Consider the following 9,336-nt stretch of genomic DNA (forward strand, 5'->3'; position numbering starts at 1 on the left):
AGAACATAATCCATGATGTTGCTCAGAGAGGAGGGACTGTGTTCACAGATCTGACATGATCTAATCGTGTCTGAAAGAGACTGAGGACGAAACGATTCAGTCTGACTCTTCTCACAGTGAACACTTGAACAATGGATTTTCATTCAGTTCTGTACCTCAGCAGGAGTGTTTATTTGGTTAATTAAGATATATATATATTTTTTATGTATTAATAGGTTTTATTTAAAATCTCTCACTAAAAAGTTACAAATGTATTTTAACAAATGTTTGCTTTTTCAGCTGCTGTTTTTGGAAATGTCATCGAGCCAAACAAAACAGATGTTGTTTATGAGGAGGGCTCAAATGCTACAGTATTCTGTAGTCTTTCCCCTGGAGGTTCAAATTATCTCCACTGGTATCGTCAGTATGGAAGATCAAAACCTGAATTTCTTGTACTTACTTTGGAAGTGCAACAGAAGCTCTGATGTAGATCCAATATTCACTGTTGAAGTTGAAAAAAAGGAACAAAACCATGTGGATCTGAAGATCTCCTCTGCTACAGTGTCAGACTCTGCTCTGTATTACTGTGCTCTGCAGCCCACAGTCACAGGAAACACATCTATACAAAAACCTGTTATAATGAGAGACACAGAGACAGAGAAAATGACAGAGAGAAAAAAAGCTATAACTGCCAATAACAACATGTATGTCAGATGAATAATGGAAACAGGTAGCTACCAAAATCAAAAGGTAGACAAATCATTTAATCAGGTTATTGTAAAAAGGATAAAAATATAAACAAAATAACATTCTAAAGTCAGTGAATATTTGGCAATATAAAGATGAAGCACATTAAAACCCTACAATATTGTCTACTGTCCTTGACAAATCAATTTAGAATATCCTGTAATTCAAGAAAATGTCACAAAAAACATTAAAATATCTCAAATGATTCTCATAATTTATAGAGAAAATATTCAGAGCTCTTGCTTTTTCCAAATTATAGTTATATAATATATAAAAAGCTAGCTAAATAACTACACGAAGTATTTTTTTAATATATAGTTCCATCAGTTAATTTTCCATGCTCATGAGAAATGAGAGGAAATTAGTCAGACTGACAAATGCAAAGACATCAAGTATATAAGCCTTTATAAATCAGGAAGTTCCTGTGTGTGTTTCTGTGTGATCTTCAGTGACTTACAGCTCAGAGAACTGAGAGCCTCAACAGAGAACTGAGCTGATCTGATTCAACATGGACAGATGCCTCATACTTATTCTCATTGTGGGAACAGGTACATTAATTATGGAGTGAAAACAAATCACTGATGGAACTAAAACAGCATATTTAAATACAATATTTAATATATATATATAGCAATTTTGTAAGTGCTGTGAAATGTGTTTGCAATATTATTTTGTCAACCTTGCTTTCACAAATAAAATAAAAATATAACTTTTTATTTTTTATTGTTGACAGGTTTGGTGACTGGAGACAACATTGAGCCAGATAAAGGGACAGAAAAAAACTCTAAAGAAACAGAAACTGTCAAGCTGAGCTGCTCATATAGTGCAAGTAGTGAATATGTTCTGCTTTACTGGTACAGACAGTATCCAAACAAAGAACCGCAGTATTTATTACACAAAGGTGCACGATCCTGGAGAGCTGAAGACACCTCTGATGATCGGTTTCAGTCGACTGCATCACGAACATCCACTGAACTCACTATTACTGATGTACGTCTGTCAGATTCAGCTCTCTATTATTGTGCTCTGAGAGTTGGAGCCCAGTGATACAAAACATGAAATGCGTCGTACAAAAACCTGAAGCTCTTTTCACTTTGAACGAATCTAGTGAAAACCACAATCACAACCCCAATCTAATGTAATAAAATATGTGGTAACACCTGTGTGAGGTTGAATTAGGCCTGTTAAGAAATTGATATGAAATTAAAACTTATATATAAAATATTCTGCTTTTATTAGTATAAAATTATTTAATAAAATAATATAATTTGAAAAAAGACACAGATTGCAACAAATCTTCCTCTGTTCATAAAGAAAATAAAATACAATTACATGCATGTTAAAATTTAATATGACAAAGTGTACTTTTTCGTTCATTCATTATCCTATTTCGGAATGAAAGATGAAATTTAAAAAAGGGTGCAGCTTGGTTTTTTGTTTAAAAGAGAAAAAGCAGAAATGGCTGTATTTTGTTTTCCAAATGTATTGTTGTCATCAAATAATAGTATTAGAAAATTGGACGACATTTCCGATCGTTTTTTTTTTTATTTGTAATATTTATTTGTACGTTTATTGTATTTCATTTGACTGATCCTATCTTTAGCCGGAAGTAAATTACACCGTCGTGCGAAGTCATAGATAGGCTATATACACCATAGATATCCATATAAGGCTAGATGTCTTAAGGCGGAGTCACTTCCGGCATCACCAGCGGCCATCTTACCACAGGGAAGCTGTGAATTAAGGTGAGTGATCAGTACGCACACAAATCCTATTATCTCGCTGAAATCTTGACGGATTTACAAACGGTTTGGTTTCTTACAAACGTTATTAACGTGGCTATAATTCTTTCATATGGAAGTCCATTGTTATAATTATTCATATGTATGCAGTGTCATAACTACATCTATGACGTTTATAACAAACCAAACCGTTTGAAAATCGGTAGAAAATAGAGCAAGTTATGGTTATTTAAAAGTACATGCTACTACTGTCTGTTAAGTCCTAAACTACTGTCAGTTAAGTCCTATTCGGACGCTAATATTGTTTCTCATGGGCTTGTATGGTATTTTAAACATTTATAGGGGTGAGTCTGTGATTTTAGTGCCGTCCGAATCCATAATATCAGTGTTTTTTCTCACCCAACCCACGTAAAAATCCCTGGCCAAATTAATACCTACTGTTTTTTGACAAACAGGTCGTGTGGTAATTTAATTGCCGTCTGAATCCACATCTCTGAGTTTACAAGAAGAGATTCAAAATCCACTGTTTAAACCCTTTTTGATCACTGCCGAGCACCGTACGTAAGATGTACACTTTTATTACTGAAATGCTGGAAAGTATTTCCAAGAACAATATTTCATCGCAGCTCCACCTCAGCGAACAAAAATGGGAAAGAGAAGAAAGCACGTACAAATTTGAAATGGTTATGGCAGCAATATATGATACAATTTAAAAATATGTAGGCTAGGCTATTATAGGCTATTATAGTTTGGATTATTTTTTATAATATCCCATGAGTCCTAATAAATGCAATTTCAACTATTTCTGAAGTGCTTCTTTTATAAAGAACACCGCTTCCTCACATAAACAGCCCCTGCACGAGAGAATAATTGATTCTCGAGCCATCGATATCAACCAATTCAGCACCATCGCCACGGACAGCGCCGGGTAACGTCGCACGTAAGAAGGTATATCTTAAGCAGCTTCCTAAGGTATGGTTCGGGGAACACACTTAGGAACATAAACAACTTTGGTAAGATATATCTTTCGAGTCTTCTTAGCGCGCTAAGAGTGAGCGTTATTCGGGAACCGCTCCCTGGCCAGTATTTTTCCAGCGATTGAAAGCAGAGAAATACCCCAATAGTTTCCGCATTCTGCCTTGTTTCCCTTCCTGAAAATAGTTACAATGTTGGCGTCTCTGAGATCTGTAGGAAGTGTTTCGCTATCCCATATCTTATCAAAAAGATCCAGAAGTTTTTGGGTGAATTCAGGTCCTCCATTCTTAAAGATCTCGGCAGGGATTCCATTAGGCCCTGCAGCCTTCCCTTGCTTCATCTTTTTGATTGCTTTCTGTAATTCTTCCATAGTTGGTGGGTCTGCTAGACTAATCGTAGTCTTGAGTTGTGGCAATCCATCCAGAACACTGTCATCCACTTGAGCTTCTTGGTTGAGTACCTCGGAGAAGTGCTCACCCCACCTTTCTCTGATCTGTTCCTTCTCCTTGTAGATAGTTCCATCTTTCACAGCTATTGGTCCATACAGTTTCCATTGATGCATGTCAACTAGTCTCTGCAACTCCTCCGATTTTCTTACCCACCAGTCATTCTTCAGTTTTCTGACTCTGTTCTGAATGTTAGATCTTACGCTGTGGTTATGTTTCCGTTTCTGTCTATTTCTGAAGTCGTTCTGCCAAACTCTAAAGGTGTGGTTTGGGTGAATGCCTAACATGGTTGTTATCCAAGTTGATCTCCTACTATAAGTTTTCTTTTGTGGATTATAATAAAGACTGTTTTAGTTTCTATCTCCATCATCATGCGCTTCTCTACAGCCACCAACTATTGCTTTTTCACAGAAACGCTATGGCTGATAACCATTTATTTTAGAAAAACATGATATTGAGGGTGAAAATGTGACTCTCTCCTGTAACTACAGTACAACTGGTGTCACTGTTAACTCTCTCCAGTGGTATCACCAGAATCTCAGAACAAAACCAGAGATTTTACTCTCGTCACTGAATATTTAAGGAAATCTGAGCCAGGTCTTCATCTGTATTTAAAAGCTACAAAATAAATCAAACGTGTGGATCTGGAGATCTCCTCTGCTGAAGTATCAGACTCTGCTGTGTATTACTGTGCTCTGCAGATCACAGTGCGGGAAACACAAGAACACAAAAAAAAAAACCCTGATATTGAATCTGCAGTACATTACACATTCTGAAGGAACTGAGCCTGATTTTAAGGAGAGATTTTCTGCAACATTGGACTCCACATCAAGATCAGTTCCTCTGACAATCCAGGATGTGTGTGTGTCTGACTCTGCTGTGTATTACTGCTCTGAGGCCCACTGTGACTCAAACACACTCAACACACTAATTGAAGTGCTCAATTATATGACAAAGTGCAAATCCACATGCTGTTGACTTCTATCCCACAGCAATAATATACTGACTGTGTAATTAAAAAAAAAAATATATATATATTTAAGAATTTAAAATGATTTCATAATTTCATCCGCTCTATACATTTTAGTTTTACGTAAGGTCTATATGCTAAAATCTATCTTATTTTTTTTTGTCTAAACCTGCATAAAAATGATTATTTCTTGACGTGAGCAGATAAGACATTTATTATACTAAATGTAATATTTGTTTTTAAATTGTATTTAATACAAATTGTATTTGTGAGTTTATTTATTTATTTATTTTTTATCAAACTGACAGAGGATGAAAAGGGGAGGAGTGTGACATCGCAGATGATCTTGTTACATTTGCTAGAGTAGACTGTCACAAAGCTCAGTCCTGCTGTAGTGAACACACACACACACACACACACACACATGTACAATGATACTTCATTCAGTCATTCTGCTCTCTGCCTTGGAATGTAAGTGCATTTGTGCATTTTTTGCGTGCATTTGCATTTTTTTAATTTTAGAATATATGTATATATTTTGTCAAAGAATTTTTCACCTTAAATACTAAATTAGTTTGTTTTATTTAAAATGTACAAATATTTACTACATCCTAAATGTATTTTTTCACAATGACAGTAACATTAACATTTTATATAATTGTTAACTAGTATTAATTAATTCAAATCCTTGTAATCAATCAATTTCAAAACTAAAACTATTTGAAAATTAAAATGTTATTTTGTTCTTTTCCAGATGTGAGTTTTGGAGATGAAATCACAGCAGACCGCAGTGAAGAGTTTGCTGCAGTGGCTTCAACTGTTACATTATCCTGCAGAGAGACTAAGAAATCTGAGGTAGATCCCAGGCTCTCTACTAAGACTAGAAAAGAAAAAGAGATCAAACGTGTGGATCTGGAGATCTCCTCTGCTACAGTGTCAGACTCTGCTGTGTATTACTGTGCTCTGGAGCCCACAGTCACAGAAAACACTATAACACTGTACAAAAACCTGACACAGCTGAAGGTGTACAACTCATTTCTTTTCATAAATCTCTGAATTAATGGTATATTATGTTTACATACTATATGACTATCAACAGTGGTATGGATTTTTTTTTAAATAACTTAATGCTATTAATGAAGTTCGTTACACATGTACTCTTAGGATGTTCACCAAACCACTAGTTGTTGTTTTACATACAATTTAACTTGCTTTTTTTGTGTCTAAGCTGTGGTGACTGTACAGGACCGTAAAATGAATACCTGATATATAGATCTACAGTACTATAACAACCAAAACTTGAGGAATGAATCAGATCACATTCTGTTTGTGTTCCGAGCATTTGTGTTGTACAAGTAAGTAAGTAACCACAAGATGGAGCACTATATGCACTATAGCATATGAATAGTGATGACACTGTGGACTATGAAACAGATCTGATCTGCTCTTTCATTTAGATCTCTGGAAGAGGGAGGGTTTAAAGCTTTGACATCTGATGTGATCTTGTTAAGCGTCTCTTAGAGAGTCTGTTCGACAGAGCATAAGGAAAAAAAACAATGATACTCCATTCTGTCATTCTGCTTTCTGCATTTGCTTGTAAGTATTGAAGTATTTTGAGTATTACATCTAAAAGTATTACATCTTTGAGCAGAATTGCCCATTTCTGATCAAAATTAAGTACAAATTGTATTTCTTTACATTGTACAGTATATTGTATTTTATACTGGTACGTCTCAAATGACTGATTCAATTTAAACACCAGTTTATTCAAGTTTTGATCTTCTTTTGCAGATGCAACGTATGGAAATGAAATTAAACCAAACAAAACAGAGGAGTTTGCTGTCGAGGGTTCAAGTGTTAAATTATCCTGCAGTTATTCATCTGCATATTATCTTCACTGGTACCGTCAGTATCCCGGATCAGCTCCTGAATTCCTTGCGGTCATCTCAGACGGTGCAAAAGAAGCTCAGAAGTCTTCCAGATTCACTACTGAGATCAGAAAAGAAAAACAAAACTATGTGGATCTGGAGATCTCCTCTGCTGCTCTGAAAGACTCTGCTGTGTATTACTGTGCTCTGGAGCCCACAGTCACAGGAAACACTAGAACACTGTACAAAAACCTGCTTCTGCTCTGGGTGAGGAATCAATGGTCTTCGACAGTTCGGGAGAAGTGGGACCCTTGAATCTTGAATTATTCCCAGATCCCCTCCAGTATACCAAGAAGCCGCATGCAATTTTGAGCATTTCTGAAATGCAAATGCATTATTATTGTAAGTGAGAAAACTTTTGTCTAAAACATGGCAGAAATATTCACATGTACAAAAGTGGTCAATATACAATCAAGTCACACCGAATAATCACCAACCCTCATGAAACCTCTTCTTTCCCAACACCACCACCACCACCAAAAAAACCAAAAAAACAAAAACCAAAAAAAACATTGATTTTTAAGTCAATGAGTTTGCAACAGCTGAATGTAACATTTTTGACAAGCCAAAATATCTGATTCTGACATTCCTGCTAATTTTCTGTTCTTGAATGTTCTTTTTTTTCCCATAATTTTTGCAATAGATACACTGTTAAATGATTGATCTTAAGATGAGTCCCTGTAGTTGTCCAATTTGACTCATTTTGATTTATGTAAAATTATAAACTTGACAGGTGATTTTTATAAATCATAGTTTGATCCCTATCTTCTCAGTTGTTTAAAAGATTAAGGAAATTATAAAAGTTTAATAAAATGTTGTTTAATTTGCATTTTTATACATTTTTAGAAGATTTGTTACATTTACTTGCCCCTTAGCAGATTTAGACTCAAACATACTTTTGGAAAACTAACATGTATGCCACTAGTTCCCCTTAAAAAAAAAACTTGTTCAGGGTTTTACATTCAGGGTATACATTTTATACCAATCCTATTTAGGTAACTACCTACTTGTTCAGGGTTTACAAAATAAATATCATGTTTAATCATTTCAAACTTTATCCACAAGGGGTCAACATTGCTCTCTTCGTGCATGGTTACATCATGTGACAGGATGAAAACATTTAACCCTTTCACGCATAGTGGTCAATATACAAAAAAAGTGGACAGCTATTAAAAAAGCATTTTCTTGAATTTGCATGGGTTTTTATGGCAAAGTTGCACATCAGCCTCTTCATTGGACCCTGGCGCATCATCCTATAAATTGCCACCAAGTGGCAAGCCGTTGTGTTTCGATTTTTTCCCCCTCCAAACCAAGATGGCCAAGGGTCAGTCAGACATGCCAAGTTGCTCCGGAATATCCACCCATTCCTTCTATCCTAGGAGACTCTTGTAGGTAAAAAAAATATTGCAGCATCAAGCAATATCTAATGAGTCATATCACAGTAAAATTTTCCAAGTTTTGATTTTAGATTGAGAGAAAACTCTGATTAATCACATGTCCACTGTAGTGGACATCATGCATCAATTGCTATATTTCAGCTACAATTCATAATTATAATGTGAATATTGTTTTTGAAACTTAAAACTTAATCTGCAGTGACTTTTTTTTTACTGTAAATAAATGTATTTGTATTATTAGAATGTAATTTTCATTGACATCGAAAAAAGTCATGTGATTACATAATGTATGACACTGGTAATGCATTCCTTTACCTGTTAGATCAAAAAGTAATCTGATTTCTTAATGCACGTTATTGTAATGCGTTTTTTTACTCATAACATTAAAAAATGATCTGATTACGTAATGCATGTTACTTGTAATGCGTTTCTTTACTCATTACATCAAAAAGTAATCTGATTACGTAATGCATGTTACTTGTTATGCGATTCCTTACTCATAACATCAAAAAGTAATCTGATTATGTAATGCGCGTTATTGTAATGCGTTTCTTTACTCATAACAACAAAAAGTAATCTTATTACATAATGCATGTTACTTGTAATGCGTTTCTTTACTTGTTACATCAAAAAGTAATCTGATTACGTAATGCACATTTACTTGTAGTTAATTACTTGTTAGATCAAAAAGTAATCTGATTAGGTAATGCATGTTACAATACATTACTCGTAACATAAAAAAGTTATCTGAATGTGTTATGCATGTTACTTGTAATGCATTACCCCCAACACTGATCATTTCAGATGAGATTGAAAAAACGTATCGCTAGGTTTTCTCAGAGGAGGGCTATGATAGAAATGTGCATGTCCATCTTGAACATAATCAGAATTATCAGCTAATAAGGGTAAATCTCCATACTCTGGTGCACTGGAGGGAGCATCTGAGTGTTTTCCACAGTTGTACCTTGACAGGCTGTAGAAAATTCTGATGGAATCATGTCCTCATGTTCTGATATCAAAGATACGCGATGTGCAACTTGTATTAAGTTGTATGAAGCCTTTGCAATATTTCGCATTTATATTTTTTGTATATATTTTATAGTTTTCACATGATTTGATATAATTGTATTGATTAGTTTGTTAAATTCACAT

The 9,336-nt window shown here is 34.8% G+C and overlaps 1 gene segment (V, D, J or C); it reads left to right on the plus strand.

The window, feature by feature from the left end:
- Positions 1–1,234: 1,234 nt before the first annotated feature.
- Positions 1,235–1,773, plus strand: LOC311087083 (T cell receptor alpha variable 18-like). The segment is given in 2 exons: positions 1,235–1,274; positions 1,460–1,773.
- Positions 1,774–9,336: the final 7,563 nt, after the last annotated feature.

Source organism: Abramis brama (genome assembly GCF_963993115.1).
Source record: "Abramis brama genome assembly, chromosome: 7".
Lineage (NCBI taxonomy): Eukaryota > Metazoa > Chordata > Actinopteri > Cypriniformes > Leuciscidae > Abramis > Abramis brama.